Below are 21,305 nucleotides of genomic sequence, written 5' to 3' on the forward strand. Positions count from 1 at the left end.
GAGGGGTGAGGCAAGGAGACTTGCAGGGTAGGTCTGTGAGCCAGTGGAGGATGGAAGCATAATCTGCAGCCTGGTAAGGACTACTTGGTGTGTGGTGAGAGAATAGGGATGACCTTGGAAGGAAATGGTTAGTTTGAACGGGAAGTTCCAGCAGTATTTAATGCATTGCTTTTGTAGCATCTGGATGAAGGGTTTCTGCATCTCCGGAGTGTTTGTGGGGCCAGATCTAAGAATATTTGGTATTTATGGGATTGAAAGGTCAGGTCCCTCTTTGACCAAGCCACCTGCATGACATCCTCTTTAGTTTAGTTTTTTTTATAGAAAGTAGGTTTGATTATAATGTCGCTGGGGGGGACCCTCAGGTCTTTTTGGGCCCAGGGCTCTGTGGATCCTGTCAAATTCCAATCTTTTAATTGGTGTTCCTGGGATGAGCTCCTGTAGTAACGCAGTAACTCTGGAGTTTAAGTCCTCTAAAGAATCTGGGAGGCCTCTGATACACAAGTTACCTCTCCTGCTGCAATTCTCCAAATCTTCAAGTTTCTGTAAAGAGGAGAGGTCAAGTTTGATATCGTCAATCACCAGAATAGCATTATCCATTTTGTGTTCAAGATCGTCAATTCAGGAGCCTATATCCCTGATTTTGCGTGTGATCTTGGTGGTAAGTTCTTCCGTGGCTGTGCTCAGTTGCTTTTGATGAAGAAGTTTACATTTTTCAAGCAGGGCTGAGTCTCGGACCGTCGTATCAGTAGTTTCTGCGTTTTGTGCTGCTGAAAGACCATCGTTGGATGAGTCATCCTGTTTTGATCCAAGCTCTTGGGAAAGGCATGAATGCCCAAGCAAAGGTTGTGGTGAGGCAATTTTAGGTTGAGGTCTTTTAGCAGGGTTGGCTGAAGCTTTAGCGGAACTTGCTGTATGTTTGGTCGACTTGACTAGGGAGTTTTTCCCCATTTTCCCCTGTGGCAGGGTCTCCCTACGATAGACTGTGTGCTATGGAAAGCATGGCTTCCTAGAGTCTCCTCTGTGGGACTAAATGTTAGTATCTAGTTATCTTCTGTGTATCTAAGTAAGAATCCATGTTGTGGCTTTTTTTTTTTTTTTTTTTTTTTTTTTTTTTTTTTGCAATCCGCTGAGCTGGCCAGAACCAACTCTTGAGGGAGTCTATTCCACACTTTCACAGCTCACTGTGAAGAAACCTTTCCTTATTTGGAGATTAAATCTTTTCCTCCAGACAGAGTGCCCCCTTGTCCTCTGTGTTGACCCAAGGGTGAAAAACTCTACACAGAGTTCACTATATGAACCACCGATGTATTTATACATGTTGATCATATCCCCCTTAAACTCCTTCTCAAGAGATAATAAATTCAATTCCTCTGATCTTTCCTCATAACTGAGCTCCTCCATGCCTCTTATCAGTTTGGGGCCGTTCTCTACACTTTCTTCAGATCCCCAATGTTCTTTTTGTGAATTGGTGCCCAAAACTGAACTGCATATTCCAGATGAGGTTTTACTAAAGATTTGTACAGGGGTAAAATTTATCTTTCTGGAGTCTATACCTCTTTTAATACAAAGGATTTTGTTCACTTTAGAAATCGCAGCTTGGCATTGCATTCCATTATTAAGCTTGTGATCTACCAGAACTCCCAGATCCTTCTCCTCCATTGATTCCCCCAGTTGTACCCCCCTAGTATGTATGATGTATGCATATTCTTAGCCCCCAAGTGCATAACCTTACATTTATCAACATTAAACCTCATTTTCCATAGTTGCCCAATTAAACAGTGCATTGAGGTTGGCATGTAAGTTGGAGACCTTCTGTAAGGATGTTGTTCCACTGCAAAGCTTGGTGTCATCTGCAAAGACTGAATCAGTATTGTTAATCCCAGACCCTATATCGTTTATAAATTAAAAAGTAAGGGTCCCAATACTGAACCTTGGGGTACACAGCTAACAACCCTAGACCATTCAGAGTATGAATCATTAACCACTACTCTGAGTACAATTTTTTTTTTTTTTTTTTTTTTTAAGCCAGTTTCCTATCCATTTACATACTGATTTTTCCAAGCCTGTAGACTTACACATAGATGTGTGTGGGGAACTGTGTCAAACACTTTTGCAAAATCCAAGTATACTACATTCACAGCCACCCCTTTGTCCACGGTTTTGCTCACCTCCTCATAAAAAGAAATAAGATTTGTTTTACAACTTCTGTCTTTCATGAATCCATGCTGTCTGTTGCTTAAAATTTTTTTTTCCCAGTAAGAACGCATCTGTGGTCTTTTATTAAACTCTCCAGTATCTTCCCAGCTATAGAAGTTACACTAACCAGGCCTATAATTACTTGGTAAAGATTTTGATCCCTTTTTTAAATATAGGCACCACATTGGCCTTATGTCAATCCAGTGGTACTATGCCAGTCATTAGAGTCCCTAAAAATGAGAAACAATGGCTTTGAAATGACAGCTCAATTCTTTAAGGACCCGTGGGTGTATGCCATCTAGTCCAGGTGCTTTATTCACCTTTTTTTATTCTGTCTAAATATTTCTCGATCATATCAATTGTGAGCCAATGTGGATCATCTGGGGCTGTGTCATTACCATGCCTAATATGGACAAGAACTCCCCCATGCTCCTTTTTGTATACACAGAGCTGAAGAAGGTATTTAATAAATTTGCCTTCTTTGTCCCCAGTCACCCACTCTAGATTACTTTGTAAAAGGGCTTACATGCTCAGACCTGACCTTTTTACTATTAATATATTTGATTAATTTTTGGGGGTTTGTCCTGCTATATTTTGCAATGTGTCATTCGTTTTCAATTTTTGTGGCCTTGATTTCCTTTTTACATATTCTGTTATATTGTTTGGAATGTTTAAACGATGATAGCATTCCTTCATTTTTATACCTAATAAAAGCCCTTTTCTTATAGCTTTTTTAACTTTGGCCGTAAGCCACATACGTTTGATTTTTAGCCTTTTAAACTTGTTGCCCATGGGAATATATTTTGCAGTGTGTTCACATACAGTCTTTATGAAGAACTCTCATTTCTGTGTTGTTCATAAATGCCAATATTCCCACCCAGTCTAAACTTTAAGAGCTAATTTTCCAAGGCTGAGAGCTGCTCTTCAAGACTTAGACTGGGTGGGAATATTGGCACTCCCAATAAAATAAAATAAAATACTCAACTTTAAGAGCTAATTTTCCAAGGCTGAGAGCTGCTCTTCAAGACTGAGTATTTTTTTATTTTTCCCATATGTGCTTTTTGTTTACAGCAAACAAGTGAAATTTTATCTTATGGTCACTGCTAACATTGTTACCTCTTTGTAATTAGCCTGTGAAGACAAAAGAACTGTGGGAGGGATCCAGCAAGCTCCAACCACTATAGGTTGCCTGCAGAAAATTACAGGAGTGGGCAATAGAACAATTTTCCTTTATGTACTGTATGTATTCGGTCAATCTGAAGTTTGTCGCTTGCACTTGAATAAAGTTTATAGTGTATGTAAACCTTAACAATAGTCTTATTTGCTCCACTTAGGTCAGCTAAATATACCATTAAAACAATATTGTTGTGTGGGAGAGATATAGGGGAGCAAACCCAGGGGAATCCTAATGTAAATGAAGTGTGAGTCTTTAGGGTACCTGATACCTCACACTTGACTTTACACTTTTTTTTTTTTTTTTTCTGTTTCTTCACAAAAGCTGCTAGGGTAGAATTTAGATGTCTGATGACTATCTGAGGTTACAATTTTCCAAAGAGCACATTGACTGGCCTAAATAGAAATGGCGCAACATTTTGTGGACTGATGAAAGTAAGTGTTCTTTTTGGGGTCTAGTGGCCGCAGGCAGTTTGTCAGACGACTCCCAAACACTGAATTCAAGCCACAGTACACTGTGAAGACAGTGAAGCATGGTTGCGCAAGCATCATGATATGGGGATGTTTTTCATACTACAGTGTTGGGCCTATTTAGCGCATACCAGGGCTCATGGATCAGTTTGAATACATCAGAATACTTGAAGAGGTTATGCTGAAGAGGAAATGCCCTTGAAATGGGTGTTCCAACAAGACAACGACCCCAAACACACCAGTAAACATGCAACATCTTGGTTCCAGTCCAACAAGATTGATGTTATGGAGGGGCCAGCCCAATCCCCAGATCTTAATCCAATAGAAAACTTGTGGGGTGACATCAAAAATGCAGTTTCTGAGGCAAAACCAAGAAATAGAGAAGAACTGTGGCATGTAGTCCAATCATCCTGGGCTGGAATACCTGTTCACAGGTGCCAGAAGTTGGTTGACTCCATGCAACACAGATGTACAGCAGTTCTCAGAAACAGTGGTTATACAACTAAATATTAAGTGATTCAAAGGAAAGAAAAATCTTCAAACATTTTTCAGTTTATATAGTGAATGTTTGTAAAGAAGAATACAAACACTGCTATATATTTTTTTTTTTAACAGTCTAATCACTTTTCTTCAATTTTTTTTTTTTTTTTTTAGAGGAACACAAATTTGATATTTTTCTTCATGTTTTGATTTGGAATAGAATGTGTAATGTTCCCAATGCATTTGTGTGTAAAGAAATAAAAGCTATTAGAAGGATTTTGAGCTTTATTCACTTTTTCAAGATACTGCTATTATTTTGAACACAACTGTACCTTTTAATCCGCATTTGAACCATTACATAGTCTATGTATGTGAAAGACCATCTACCAAATGAACACCTGCCCTGGCACATCATTGCATTCACTCGGCACTCCAAGCGATAACAGAATCCAACTGCAATATTCTTGCACCGTTAAAACCTCCACTTTTATTATCATATGACACACAGGAGGATATATCTTATAGTCATCACAATCTGCATAATAACACACCAATAAGAATGCATTACAGCATGTAATAGACACATTATTTGACAGCATCACAGCATAGAATTAAAACATTACCAAAGCTATGTTAGAAGCTGGAAGGAACAAATCCCATCGAAACCATACTGCCCAGGGGGTCATGGGGAAGCTGTAGGTGCGACCAGTTGATGAGCCCATATAGCCTTTCGCAAACATTCCAGCGTTAGAGTGTCCTCTGGCAACTAGGGGGGGCTTCCTCCTGGTCTTGCCTGGGCCTCTGCTTTTAAACCAATTTTCTGGAAGCTGTCCAATAGTGGGCGGGCACCACACCCACCACAGGAGGAGCTAGCAGAAGGGTTCTGCGAGGATAACAGAATCACGTTCACCCAACATATTCGTTATCTGAAAAGTCACACTTTTGCTTCTTATCTACCCTAAACTTCTCATCTACCCCAAACTTAAGGATTTCTAATTTCTCAAGCAAGATGTCTTTAAACCGGTTTTTATCTTCTAATGTGACATACTAAATGTCATAAACATGTTCAATTTTCATAAACAAGTTTTTATCTTGCTCTCTTAAGAATATATCTCAGAATATCTTGTGACTTGTTCCTTTGGCCTAGAGAAATGACACATCAGTCACCTCTCATGCCCCTGGCATTTGGGCAACAATGCTTTATTGTAAACATTTCCCAAGAAACAAAGGGTCCAAGGCCAACACATTTCATAGACATTACAAATGGCAAATCATTTTTTTTTATTTTTGGACACAATTGAGATTGGATAGAACAGCGATTAGCTTTTTATTATGGTCTGTGTCCCCATTAGGGAGATTCACCCTCAGTTTGTCATGTTTATCATTATCAAAAGTGAACCTAAAGAAAACCCCAAATAGTGAGTAGTTCCCAGAGGGGAAATTATCCAATGGGGAGACACCAGTTCTGGTGATCTGGAGGTCCCCAAGGAATTCCATTAGAATGTGGAGATTACCTCTCACTGCCTATTTTGGCAGGGACAGGAAGTGAAGGTAAATTTCGCCAAAGGGACATAGATGGCAAAATATAAACCGAGAGGGATTATAATCTGAATCAAGACGGTATCTCAAATAAACATATAAACCTATCCTCTGAAAGCATATAAGTCTTACTTTCACCCTTGAAAGTGTAATAAATGATAATACCTCAATATGCTCACCCTATACCCAAAGCAAACAAGTGCTAAAATAAATAAACTATGCATAAAAGGTATAAATCAATTGAATCAAGTACATATAATAATATAAATGCAGTGTCCAAAATACCATGCATCCAAACATATTAAAGTCACACACTAAAGATGCAAATCCAAGTCCTTTCTGCAGACACTTTCCCAAAAAGACTCCAAACTCCAAAGTGATTCTAAAAAAAAAAAAGAAACTAAAATAGTGTATTATCCTTAAAACAATCATATACAACATAAGTGTCACTCCACATCAAACGTGACCATATATGTGAATCAAGTGCTCGTTGTGAAAAAACGTGCTAGTGAAACACTCTGGTGATCCAACAAATCAAAAAAAATCAAAGTGCTAGTGGTAGTGCACACTTCTATAGAGTAATGACTGAATACCCTTACCAGATGGCAAAAGAAACAGCACTTTAATACCACTAAGGGAATACACCATCCAAGGAAAGCTGATCCAGCCTGGATATGTTCATTGAGATGTCCTCATAGCCTCATGGATAATGCTCCTAGCTGTCATCAGGACCTTGAGCAGGATTACGCCATAGTATTCATAGTACCCATCATATATAAAAAGGATATATAGTGTAATTCCGTATGGTATAAATAAATAACACTTTATTATGCTCTTACTTTTAAAAACAGATAAATAGCACCACAGCTCTCATAACCCAAACTTCTTGCAGAGCTCAGCAGCTATCAGAAGCGTCTGGATGTGATTTCTTATCTCCAAACCTTAATGCAGAGTCTCAGCAGTAGACCGGAGCGTCTGGATACGATCTCTTAATCCAAAAAACCCCATGCAAAGTCTTAACAGCTAGCAGAAGTGCCTGGATAAGATAACACTACTTGCCAAACCTCTTGCAGAGTCTCAGCAGCTAGCAGAAGCGTCTGGGTCAGATTTTCCAATTTCCAAAATGGCCGATTTGCCACTTCCAGTTCCTTCATTGTGTCTGACGTCACTTCCTTGACATGTTTCATCTCAGGGACTTACTCATAAGGATGTGTAAGTCAGATAGGGCAGTTCCTTTTGTACCTCTCCTCACATTGGAGCCGGGCGTCGTCGAGTACAATGTCGCCATCTTACACCAGGGAAAGGTGCCAACACTCTCTCTCCATAACAGCAAGAGAGTGTACACTAATCTTTTATTACACAAATAAATAACGCAGCCAGCCAGTCCTACCAAATCATTACTAATACTAATCCAACACGTCATAATGAGCCAGAGAACAGATACAGCACAAAGCCCTATACACAATTACTAATATTAATACGATTATATACAATTACTCCAAATAATCACCCTTTAATAGATTCATTAAAATAACCAATTAAATACATATATTAAAGTGCTAATTAACCCATTAACTACTAAAACAATCACATATAAATGCTCCAATGATTCTATAACTTCCGACTACATAACAGATAAATAATGAATAAATAAACCACTATATCACCTATCCATAAAAGGCTATCTACCTCTTCTATAATAAATATAAAATAATTGATCTATTAATAAATAATGTACAATATAATCAATAAATAAATCAGACACCTATCACTATATATATATATATATATATATATATATACACAGTGGGGCAAAAAAGTATTTAGTCAGCCACCAATTGTGCAAGTTCTCCCACTTAAAAAGATGAGAGAGGCCTGTTATTGGCATCATAGGTAGACCTCAACTATGAGAGACAAAATGAGAAAAAAATCCAGACAATCACATTGGCTGATTTGGAAAGAATTTATTTGCAAATTATGGTGGAAAATAAGTATTAGGTCAATATCAAAAGTTCATCTCAATACTTTGTTAAATATCCTTTGTTGGCAATGACAGAGGTCAAACGTTCCTGTAAGTCTTCACAAGGTTGGCACACACTGTTGCTGGTATGTTGGCCCATTCCTCCATGCAGATCTCCTCTAGAGCAGTGATGTTTTGGGGCTGTCGCTGGCAACACAGACTTTCAACTCCCTCCAAAGGTTTTCTATGGGGTTGAGATCTGGAGACTGGCTAGGCCACTCCATGACCTTGAAATGCTTCTAACGAAGTCACTCCTTCGTTCCCCGGGCGGTATGTTTAGGATCATTGTCATGTTGGAAGACCCAGCCATGTTTCATCTTCAATACCCTTGCTGATGGAAGGAGGTTTGCACTCAAAATCTCACGATACATGGCCCCATTCATTCTGTCCTGTACATGGATCAGTCGTCCTGGTCCCTTTGAGGAGAAACAGCCCCAAAGCATGATGTTGCCACCCCCATGCAGCACAGTAGGTATGCAGTTCTTTGGATGCAACTCAGCATTCTCTCTCCTCCAAACACGACGAGTTGTGTTTCTACCAAACAGTTCTATTTTGGTTTCGTCTGACCATATGACATTCTCCCAATCCTCTTCTGGATCATCCAAATGCTCTCTGGTAAACTTCAGACGGGCCCAGACATGTACTGGCTTAAGCAGGGGGACACGTCTGGCACTGCAGGATCTGAGTCCCTGGCGGCGTAGTGTGTTACTGATGGTAGCCTTTGTTACGTTGGTCCCAGCTCTCTGCAGGTCATTCCCTAGGTCCCCCCGTGTGATCCTGGGATTTTTGCTCACCGTTCTTGTGATCATTTTGACCCCACGGGGTGAGATCTTGCGTGGAGCCCCAGATCGAGGGAGATTATCAGTGGTCTTGTATGTCTTCCATTTTCTAATTATTGCTCCCACAGTTGATTTGTTCACACCAAACTGCTTGCCTATTGCAGATTCAGTCTTCCCAGCCTGGTGCAGGTCTACAATTTTGTTTCTGGTGTCCTTCGACAGCTCTTTGGTCTTCACCATAGTGGATTTTGGAGTGTGACTGTTTGAGGTTGTGGACAGGTGTCTTTTATACTGATAACAAGTTCAAACAGGTGCCATTGATACAGGTAATGAGTGCAGGACAGAAGAGCCTCTTAAAGAAGAAGGTACAGGTCTGTGAGAGCCAGAAATCTTGCTTGTTTGTAGGTGACCAAATACTTATTTTCCACCATAATTTTCAAATAAATTCTTTCCAAATCAGCCAATGTGATTGTCTGGATTTTTTTTCTCATTTTGTCTCTCATAGTTGAGGTCTACCTATGATGCCAATTACAGGCCTCTCTCATCTTTTTAAGTGGAAGAACTTGCACAATTGGTGGCTGACTAAATACTTTTTTGCCCCACTGTATATATCGGATGAATATATCCCCATGTAAACTAATCCATAAAATTAATCCATAAAAATTATTAAATTAAAATATCTAAAATTATTAGAAAATATAAATATATGTTATTTTGTAATAAAATAATATAAATAGAATAACATTAAATTAAAACCTACAAAGCCATACTCCTATCTTTAATAATTGGAAATAAAACAATCTAAATCTGCATTTAATCCGTTAGGTCTAAGAGTCTGTAATTGGAATATCCAGCGGGTTTTGTTTTGGGAAATACCTTTAATTTTATCTCCTCCCCTCCAATGGGCTTCAATTCTATCAATAGCACAGAATTTATAAGGAAGTTGAATATTAAAAAGTACTTTGCCTCATTACCTGGCCCCAATAAAAATGCCAATAAGAATAGCCCGTCAGGATTATTCATACATAGTGGTTTGAGGCACAATTCTACATTTAATCCGACTAATAATATCAATAGAAATATAGAAGTTTTCAAACAGATGATTATAGATTTGAGGGATATTCAAATAAAAAAATTTAAAGAGGAGGAATCCTTTCATGTCTGTTTAGATTCCTTGAAGAAAGAGTATCGTAATTAGACCGGTGGATAAGGGAGGGGGAGTGGTGATATTAGAACAGCTTGTGAAGAGGTTATGGGCTCAATCTTGAACAATACCAAGACATATTATAAGATTAATAGTAATCCTATCTATAAATATAAAAAATTGCTTCAGAATTTAGTTAAATCTGTGGAAAAAGATGGTATATTGAATGAAAGGGAAGCAAAAAATCTGGTTCCATCCCATTGTAAAATGCCCATCATTTATTACCCACCCAAAATCCATAAGAGTCTAGTAAATCCCCCGGGGAGACCTATAATTAACGGCATTGGTGGATTACACTCCAGAACACGGGAGTACTGTATATAGATTTCTTTCTGCAAGTAAAATAGTTAAGAAGATGCCCTCTTATCTTAAAGATGGGCAGGAAGTAATAGATCTTATCCAAAATATGAAAGTTTCAAAAGACACAATCTTAGTCACAATAGATGTAAACTCTCTTTACACTAGTATCAAACATGATGATGATATAAGAGCTATCAAATGGGTGCTAAAAAAGTTCACAGACCTTCACATAAAACAGAAGAAATTTATTATACAATTGTTGGAATTTTGTATGGAAAAGAATTATTTTTGGTACAATGGTGATTTTTATGTACAGAAGAAAGGGGTAGCTATGGGCACAAAATTTGCACCCAGTTTGGCTAACCTATTTTTATCTAGATGGGAGGAGAAGGAAATCTTTGAAAAAAATAGAAAAAGGCTAGTCTCATGGAGAAGATATATATTGATGATATTCTGCTTATTTGGGAGGGCTCGGTGGATTCTTTGAATATTTTTTTACAGGCCATAACTAATAATGAATATGAGCTAGGATTCACTTTTAACATAGATAAAATATCGGTGAATTTTCTGGATCTAAATATTTTTTATAGAAAAGGATGTCCTATACACTAAAACGTATTTTAAGGAAACCGATAGGAATGGGTATTTACCCACTAACAGTTGCCACCATCCATCTTGGATTAATGGAATTCCGAAAAGTCAGTTTTATAAGAATTATGAGGAATTGCTCTAGACTTAAAGAGTATATAGAACAGACCCAAATTATAAAAGAGAGATTCCTACAAAAGGTTATAATTCTGAAGCATTAGAAAAGATTAGATTCAAAATCAGTCAGAATTACATAGGGGATAAGAAACTTATAACCTCACTAAAGAAGAAAAAGATAAAAATAACCAGGTGGAATATTCCTTTATCTCAGGTTTTAATTGCCGGTACAAGGAAGTAGAGGATATTTTTCATAAATATTGGCCAATTATCAGGAAAGATAAAATTTTGGGTCCTTTATACCAGACAAGCCCCCATTTGTTTATTTATAGAAAAACAAATAATTTGAGAGATATATTGGTTAAAAGTATTATTTCTCCCCCAAAACAGAGAAAACTGCATATGTTTGATTTTAAAGGATTCTTTCCATGTAAAAAATGTACTATATGTAAAATCATCAATGTTAATAAGAGAGTAATATCTGAGTTTTTATCACAGAGTACAGGGAATGTTTTTAAGATTAAGAAATGTATTACATGCTCCACGTCTTTTGTGACATATTTGTTGGAATGTCCGTGCCGTCTCCAGTATGTGGGGAGGACATCCAGACCTCTACACAAAAGATTGAGAGAACACGTGACAAATATAAAAAAAGGAAGAAAGATCATTGTCTTTCAAGACATATTAGAGATTTTCATAATTGTGATCCTAGTGTTTTAAAATTCTGTGCTATTGATAGAATTGAAGCCCATTGGAGGGGAGGAGATAAAATTAAAGGTATTTCCCAAAACGAAACCCGCTGGATATTCCAATTACAGACTCTTAGACCTAAAGGATTAAATGTAGATTTAGATCTCAATAATCTAACTTGTTAACCTCAGCTCCTTGCCCACTACCCGGACTGGCTCCTAGCCTCCTCCTGCCCTCCACTGCCCGAGCATTTGCAGCGGGACCGGCCCCCTAATCACACCTGCCACCTGCCTCCAGGCCAGTTCTGGCCATCCATCTCTCCCTGCAGCCACAGGATCAATGAGCATTTCACATAGTTGCTAGGAGGGCTGAGGTCCTCATACATGCCTAACTGCTCTCCCTTCATTCCGTTAACCTGGGATCCCACGTTGTTCACAATATCCACCATACTTTGAGTGCTGCCTGTGAACCTTCACAGCCTCTTCCCGAGCTCTTCAGCCTCTGAACACGTGTGGAACAGTGCCATCTTTATTAAAACAGTGTAACCATATCAGCACCCCTGGCTTCTACTGGGACCACGGGATAATACTCCACTGCTACCCCAGCTAAAATGAATAATATTCATAAATCATATAGCACAAAGTCCCAAACGTATAACTGTGATGAATCAATCTTCGACCATGAAAATAAATACATGCTCAAGTGTATCAGACCATCTGTCACTGTCTAGCGTGCACACTTACCTCCAATCTTTGACCCTCAAGGAGTTGTAAGGCATAACATATCACCAGTTAGTCCCAGGTGGGATGAATTTCACTCTCTGGATGGACACAGGATCAGCTTCCACACAGCCCACGGTTAATCAACCATTACAATGGTAAGGCACCATAATAATAATAATGGCTCATAAACAGGAAATCAGAGAATAAGCCACCATAGTGTAATAGAGTAAAATTTATTATACCATACACAAATGCCAAAGACCTACTCACACATTAAAATTGGGTTATTGTCAGGAATGGACTCAGCACTGGTGGTGGGACTCACCTGCCGTGTGGGCTGCAGTACCAGGGCTGACCAGCGGGTGCTCTCAGCAGCCAGAAGCTCACTCCTGCAATCAGCCAAACCTGGGGCTGATTGCAGAAGGTGTATTTACAGCATGACCAGGCCTGTGATCAGGGCCTTGGTGTATGTTTTCCCATGAGCCCCTGTACCTGGTATCCTGTGTTCCTGCTTCGTTGCTGACCCTGCTTGATCCTGACCTCTGCTGACCGTCTCCTGTTGAACCCCTGGCTTGCCTGACCATCCTTCTGCCTGATCCCCTGTACCACGCTGCCCGTGAGTTACTGAACCCAGCTTGTGACCCTGACCATTCTCTGCCTGCTCCTTTGGTACCTTGCTGCCCGCACGTTGCTGACCTGGCCCGTTTGACCACGCTAACTACTCTGCCATCCATCCATCCTGCACGGATCCAGCCGTCCCTGCTCACACCTTCTGCCTCTTCACATCAGGCTTTCTACCTGCACATACCTCTGGCGGATCCCTCTACCACTAGCAGGTGTACTCAGGGGCCGCGACCTGGTTCCTGTCTGCTCCAAGTCCATCCCCACCATCAGGGGCCCTGGTGAATAAGCAGACTGGGACTTAGACTCCGCGCCCTGAGGAATCCTGTCCTGGGGACCGCTAGAGGTACCACCAAACGGTCATTACAGAACCCTACGGCCGGCCTGACCATTCCACCTCTCCAGCCCTGACTACGCCTGTGTTTCTGCATATACTAAGATTAGTGGAAGGTTGGTTTGTTCACTGTGCGTTATATATCTGGGTGGCTAATAACTGTATTATTATACTATACCTGAAACCTGCATTTCCCTGTGTCAGTCCACACCTTTCTGGTCATTCCTAGATTCCTGACAGTCATAGACCCACCAGGCATAAACTGTATAAACCACAGTCAGGGTGCTTGCATAGGGAGTCCTAAGATGGCTGCTGTCCATGCGTAATTGCATCACCACGCTCTAGTCTGACATGTTGCGTCACGATAACACATGACTTCTCCAGGGATCCCTTTTCCTGAGGAGCACCCAATCAGTGATCATTGCACTGCAAGGCCTCTCTCCTCTCTACTAGTCACCGGGTACAGTGCTGGCGAGAGGCAGGGAGAGGAGGAGGAGATAAACAGCACGTTAAAAATATTAAATGTCGCCACAAAGCCCCTTTTGATTTTAAAAGCCCCAGACATTCCTAAATGCACCTCAGATTTAAATACAGTTTTGGTTAAAGGTTTTTTCCCCTTTCGTCTTTCAGGACAGCACCTGGAGAGACCTCGGCTCCTCCCCACCTGAGGAAACACCTCCACCCAACATAAAAAGTACTCCACTCCCCTCCGACCTCAGTTCAGGTGTTTCCTCCGGTGGGGAGACACACGAGGAAGCATAAGTGCTGTCAGGAAGACAGGCAGGGGAGCCGAGGGTCGGAGAGCCGGCTGTGAGGCTCCGGGCAGCCAGGAGTGAAGGCCAGAGCATCTGGCTGCAATCCTCCCTGGGCTGGCTGCCATGTAGTGGGTGTGCGCCCTGGGGGACAGGGGACGGCACGTACCTGCTTTCGCCCCCTGACCCCCTCCGGCGAGTTGGGGCGTCAGGGCGGCCGTGGTGAGGTCTGGTGAGGACCGGGGAGGAGTCTCGCTCCTTCCCATGCTGGCGGACTGTGAAGCTTGCCGGGCCAGATGTCGGGGGACGGCGGTTTCCGGCGGAAGGGGCGGGGCTTCGCGAGTTTTAAAAGGCGGTTAGGTTTCCTTTCTGCCTTCTTGTGTTTTTCAGGGCAAGGCCTGGGCAAAACTAAAACACCAGGAGCCTAAGCGCAGATGCCCATCCTGCAAAGCAGTGTTAAAAGATTCCTGGAGGAAGGTTCTTTGCGGCCTGTGCATAGAAGTGTTGGTAAAGGAAGAAAGGCCAGAGCAGGGTGACTTGGTCAGGTCAGTGAAGGAACTAGCCAGCACCTTCGACTCTTTTAAAGGCCTTATGGAAAGGTTAGCCGTTCCCCAAGCCACACCGTGCCCCCCCCCGGTGGCAGTAGGTCAGAGCAGAGAACTCCTTTTAGTAGGAGAGGACGAGGGGCCTTTGGAGGATTCCCAGTCGGAGGAGGAATCTGCTGGGGAGGGCCCGTCGGGTGAGGGCAGGGGTCCCTCGCGGTATAAACTGTCCCTAGAGAAGGTTGATGACCTCTTAGGGGCTATTTACGAGACCCTGGACATCAAGGAGGAAGTTAGGACTTTGTCCCTGCACGATTAAATGTATCAGGGGTTGGAGGAGCAAAGGCACCGTGTTTTCCCTGTACATGATATTTTGGTGGATACCATCAAAAAAGAGTGGCAGGATCCGGAACGGAAACCCTTCTTTTCCAGGGCTTTGAAAAGGAGGTTCCCCTTTAGTGAGGATCCGGAGGCTGTGTGGAATAAAAACCCCAAACTCGACGCAGCTTTTTCTCAAACAGTGAGGAGGACGGACCTGGCATTTGAGGATATGGGGGTCTTGCCGGATTTACTGGACATTAGGGCGGAATCTCTCCTCAAGAAGGTTTGGGATTCAACCCTGGCCAACTTGAAGCCTGCCATGGCCACAACTGTCGTGGCCAGAAACCTAGAATATTGGTTGACACAGTTACAGGCTCATATTGTAGCAGACTCCCCTAAAGAAAAACTCTTGGCTTCTTTTGAGACCCTGTTACAGGGTGTGGGGTTTATCGTGGATGTGTCCGCAGAGTCAGTTAGGCTGGGGGCCAGGTCAGCAGCCCTGACAAATTCTGCTAGGAGGGCTCTGTGGTTGAAGACTTGGCAGGGCGATATCACATCAAAGGTGAGGTTGTGTGGCATCCCCTTTACGGGAGATTTCCTGTTCGGACCAGGGTTGGAGGAGATTCTAGACCGGATGGCGGATAGGAAAAAATCCTTCCCCCTTAAAAGGAAGTTACAGGAGGGAGGAACGCGAAAGGTTCGCCCAGCCAAGAGACAGAACCTCAGGCCTGAAAGACAGAGTAGGTCGTGGGGGCAGAGATGTAGGGGCAGGGGAGGGGCGATTTTTCGCCCTCCTGAGCAGCCCCAGAAGCCAAGGTGACTTGGTTCCTCCTGTGGGAGGAAGATTGGCGGCCTTTCTCCCACAGTGGGAAGCAGCGGTTGCCAGCCCCTTTATTCTAGATGTCATCAGAAGGGGTTACCGGCTGGAGTTTGTAGAGCCGCCACCAGGAAGATTTTTTGTGACGGCCCGGCCAAGAAGCCCGGCGAGGGCCTCGGCCCTAATGGGTGCACTAAGGGATCTGGAGGACCAGAGAGTCATCACCAGGGTCCCGGAGGAGGAAAAGGGGAAAGGATTCTATTCCCACGTATTCATGGTTCAGAAGCAGTAAGGGGCGTTCAGGCTGATTCTGAACCTGAAGCCCCTAAACAGGGTGGTGCGATACAGAAGGTTCCGTATGGACTCCATTTTCATGGTCAGGACCCTACTCCCGGCAGGGACGTTTATGGCCTCCATAGATTTAAGGGACACATACCTTCACATGCCCATCGCGGAACCCTCACAACGTTTTCTCAGGTTGGCGGTGCGGGAGGAAGCAAGAATACGGCATTGGCAGTTCAGAGCTCTACCATTCGGACTATCTTCCTCGCCGAGGGTGTTCACGAAAATTCTGACAGAGGCTCTGGTGCCCATCCGCATGAAGGGGATTGCGGTAATAGCCTACCTGGATGACCTGCTTCTCTTTGCAGACTCAGAGTCCCAGCTGCGGAAGAACATTGCCACAGTAAGGGGTCATCTGGAAAACCTAGGGTGGCTTTTGAACCTGGAAAAGTCCTGTTTGGTGCCCTCCCAAAGAGCGGTGTACTTGGGATACATTCTGGATTCTGTAAGGCAGAGGACCTTCTTAACTCCAGAAAAGGTCACCAGGTTAGATGCATGGGTCTCTTTGTTACAGGGGAGCAGGTCGGTAACAGTGAGGCAGGCCATGTCGGTGCTGGGGTTACTGACATCTTCCATCCCAGCTGTGCAGTGGGCAGGTTTCCATCTGCGTCCCCTCCAGCTTTGGATTCTGCGGACTTGGGACAAAAGGATTCAATCCTTGGAGGACCAGGTCCTTGTTCCCCCCAGTGTGAAGAGGTCTCTGTGGTGATGGAGGAAATCGTCCAACGTGACCCAGGGGCTGTTGTGGTGTGTCTCAGTGACCAAGGAAGTCACGACAGACGCCAGCGCTCTTGGGTGGGGGGCCCACCTGGGAGATTTAGTGGTTCAGGGGGAGTGGTCCTCGGTAGAGAGGAGAGAATCCTCAAATTGGAGAGAGTTGAAGGCAGTAGGGGAGGCTCTCCGCTCCTTCCAAGACAGGATCAAGGGCCGGCACGTACGGGTCCTGACGGACAATGCTACGGCAGTAGCATACAGCAACAGACGGGGGGACGAGGAGCAGGGCTCTCGGATCCCTAGCAGCATTTGTTCTATCCTGGGCGGAGAGGAACCTAGCTTCCCTGCCTGCGGAACACCTAAAGGGAGAATCTAATCAGAAGGCAGACTTCCTGAGCAGGACTCGGCTCAGAGAATCAGAGTGGGCCCTGAACGCGGAGGTTTTTCAGGCGATCGTACAGAGATGGGGGTCCCCGGACGTAGATCTTTTCGCATCAGGGAGGAACTAGAGAGTCCCAAGGTTCTTCTCCCTGAGCCGTGGGGACGGGTCAGTAGCGGTGGATGCGTTAGGACAGAGGTGGGACTACCCGCTGTGCTACGCTTTCCCCCCGGTCCCCTTGATCCCCCTGGTGTTAAGAAAATTCCAGACAGAAAAAACCTCGCTCATCTTGATCGCCCCCTTTTGGCCGCGACGAGTGTGGTTTGCTACCCTGAAGAGCTTAGCCACACATCCGCCCCGGGAATTGCCGCCAAGGAAGGATCATCTGACGCAGGGGCCGGTCCTGTGCCCCAGGTTGGAGAGACTCGGGCTATCGGCCTGGTTTCTGAGCGGCAGCTCCTGTTAGCTAAAGGGTTTTCATCCAGGCTGGTGATGACACTGCTGGCCAGTAGAAAGGAGGAGACTCACGCCAGTTATAACAGGGTCTGGGGTTGCTTTTCGGCCTGGTGCGAGAGGGCATCGGTAGCGACCCATAGTATGGTCTCAGTATTGGAGTTTCTGCAGCCAGGGGCGGACAAAGGGCTGTCTGTCAGCACCCTCAAGTGCCAGGTTTCGGCCCTCAGCGTGTTCTTGGAGATGCCTTTAGCCAGGGAGGTGTTGGTAGGGAGGTTTTTTAAGGCCCTAGCGAGGCAGAGGCCTCCGAGGTCTGGACCTTTTCCAGGGTGGGACTTGGACAAGGTGCTGGGTGCATTAATTAAGGCCCCGTTCGAGCCCCTGGAGTCCTGCCCGATACGGGACCTTACTATTAAGACGGCCTTTTTAGTGGCAATTACCACTGCAAGGAGGGTGTGTGAGCTGGAGGCCCTTTCAGTTAGAGCCCCCTATCTACAGATTTTTTCGGATAGAGTGGTGTTGAGACTGGACCCATCCTTCATTCCAAAGGTGGCCCAGAGATTCCAGAGGGAGCAGGATATAGTGCTACCCTCATTTTTTCCTGACCCAGTTGGGAAAGTTCAGGAAAAACTTCATTTTTTAGATGTCAGAAGGTGCGTGCTCATGTACCTCGAAAAGACAAAGGGGTTTAGGAGCATGGAATCCTTGTTTGTTTCTTTCACAGGGGCCAGAAGGGGCAAGAAAGCTTCTAGAAGGACACTAGCCAGATGGTTGAAACTGGCAATTACGGAGGCATACCGTGCAGAAGGTCTTGAGGCCCCGGTGGGGATCAGGGCACATTCCACTCGAGCGGTAGCAACTACCCAGGCGGAGCTGGCGTGGGCTTCCCCACGACAAATCTGCAGGGCGGCTACCTGGTCCAGCTATGACACTTTTGTGAGGCATTACAGGCTCGACCTGGTCTCGGTGCAGGATCAGACCTTTGGGCGTAAAGTCTTGCAAGCAATGGGCCCGCTCGATGGGTGAGTACTCGCTTATCCTCTCGAGGTGCTGTCCTGAAAGACGAAAGGGGAAAAATCAAGTTACACTTACGGTAACATCTTTTCCGGTAGTCTTTCAGGACAGCACCGATTGCCCACCCAGTGTTGATATTTGTTGCGTAAGAATGTCTTATTGAGGTCATGTTGTCTCATGTTGTGTCTCTTCAGGTGACCGGAGGTACGATTTAAGAACTGAGGTCGGAGGGGAGTGGAGTACTTTTTTTATGTTGGGTGGAGGTGTTTCCTCAGGTGGGGAGGAGCCGAGGTCTCTCAAGGTGCTGTCCTGAAAGACTACCGGAAAAGACGTTACCGTAAGTGTAACTTGATTTTTTTTTTTTTTTTTTTATCGGGACAAGTAGGTTGTCATGAAGGACAAGTAGATTGGGACCCCAATTTAGTCCCTGAACAAGCGTTTTTTAAAAAAATGTCCACACCCCTGAGATAAGAGGGGAACACTGGAAGAAGTGGAGGATCATAGAAGTCAGGATCAAACAGCCTTTTTACACAGTGCAGAGGATTAACCCCTTAGGTTCCACACCGAGTGATTTTACTGTTGTGGGTTTAGTAACACTTCAAGGACTTCTTGTGTCACATGCGTCTTTAAAGCATGCCTGAAATTCAATTTATGTTGGAACCCTCTTGGGTACTTGGAGACTCCAGCAGATGGTCTACTTTTGCTGTACTACTTTTAAGCAGGGCAAGTCGCATAAGCAACTGACGCCATTCAAACTGCTCTGTTTTGAGTCAGGCCAATTTGCTCGTGCAGTTTTGGAGGCTCACAAATATCTTCTACAACCTGCTAACTATTTTAAATCACCCTTTCTGCATAAATGGGAAAAGGACCTGGGAGTTTTGTTCCCTCTAACACAGAGAGTCGACATATTATTGCCCTGTGCTTGCCGTGCTCTACCATCCCTTGTAAACACAAAAGCCTGGCCTCTGTAACAGCGCACCTCTCTGGGTGGCTCACACAGAAACCTCCCTGCCATGTGCATCCCTATGTCAGCAGAGGATTGAGACAGGGAATGTAGACAACCGCACTAGTCTGGTGGCAACAACTCCTACTGAAGCCCTCAAAGCCAAACCAGCACTTTCCACTCTCCTCCTGAGTTACATTGTAGCTGTTCTTCTGCAGCCATCCCTCTCTCTGGTACACTCAAGTAGGGAAATTTGGGGGTGGGAGGAGAGCTCTGTACTGGGGAATGAGGATGATTTGGGTGGGTATGGTATTTTTGGTTGTAAAATGGTATGTGTGATATGCACTTTTGAACCCTGCACCCTGTTTGTAGCACTCTCCTGAATGCTACAATCTATATGTAATGCATTCATGGTTTTTAACAATGATATGCAAAAATCCTAACAGAACAAAAAAACTAATGGGGCTTTTGAAGGTACCATACCATATGAAAATATAAAGATGCACAACATGAAAACACTAGATAAAATAGAAAATGTTTTATTGTAATTTTATAAAAACAAAAAACACATAAGTGGTAAGAGAGACCGTTTGGTAAGCCAAAATAGACACATGCATAGTAAAGCAGCAAAAACAAAATATAAATCTATAAGTAACACAAAAGGGGGAAAAAGGTTCTGGTCCTGGACACAAAAGCATCATGAGCAAGAGTCTAAGAGCCCCAACGATAACATTAGATAACTATATCGTCATTAGGCAAATGTATTTCCATGAAGTTGAATTAGAAAAATGGATAGTTGATCCAGAAATCCGACACGTTTTGTAGGATAAGACCCACTTCCTCAGGGAATTTAGGAAAACAAAATACAGAACCAATTAACAATGAAAAATACAAATAAAGCATAATAATGAACTCAATGAAAATGTAAAGCAAAAATACATGAATGCAGAAAAGGCAGAAAAGTACCAACCGATGATAATGCTCTGTACAATAGTAACACCTGATGTAGATGAAGATCAATATTGGTAGAAAATACAAGAAAGCCTTATTCAGCGGACACTTTAATGTTTTTCCATTTCTCTGATCAAATAGGGGTGTGGTACCTATAAAACCAATATACAAGGACAGGTGAGATTGAATATCTCTCCAGCTCCCGTCCTATTTTTTTATTTAACGGTATTTAACAATGCCCTTGTAACACACTCCAACTGTTGGTACAGACTAGATACCCAGTTTACCTATATCCTCCTAATATCTTAAAATGGGAAGAGTCACCCTAGCACCTTCCCCCATGACCCCTGCCCCTCTCCTTAACCTCCTCCTTTTCTTTTCCTCTCCTTCCAACCTCTCTCCTTCTCCCTTTATATCCCTTATATATATCCCCTTTTGTCATAACCAACCTTCCCCATTCCAACCCTCACCCCCCATATCTCTGATATGTTAAGTTACCTTTTTAAGCCTGTAAGGGATATCTGCTAGAATTTATAGCCACCACAGCCCTGGATTCCCCCTTTTTTGAGAGACATGGCTTAAATCAGGAAGTTTATGGGAAGAGCAAAGAGTACAAGGTTGAAAGAATAAGGCAAGAAAGTCCAAAGGATCAGAATGGGAGCTGTTCAGCATCTCAGGTGTCTCAACAAGAAGTCACTGATGGACGCAACAGAGGTTGTGGGTTCAGATCCCATTATTGGGGATGTGAATCAACCAAAATTCAAGCTGTGTGTGGCTCTGCTGACACAACCCATCTTGACAAACTTCAATCGTGAAATCAAAGGAGGCGAGCAGAAAAATATT

The sequence above is a fragment of the Staurois parvus genome, unplaced genomic scaffold, assembly GCF_062004578.1.
Source record: "Staurois parvus isolate SC_StPar_1 unplaced genomic scaffold, SC_StPar_1.0 ptg000439l, whole genome shotgun sequence".
Classification (NCBI taxonomy): domain Eukaryota; kingdom Metazoa; phylum Chordata; class Amphibia; order Anura; family Ranidae; genus Staurois; species Staurois parvus.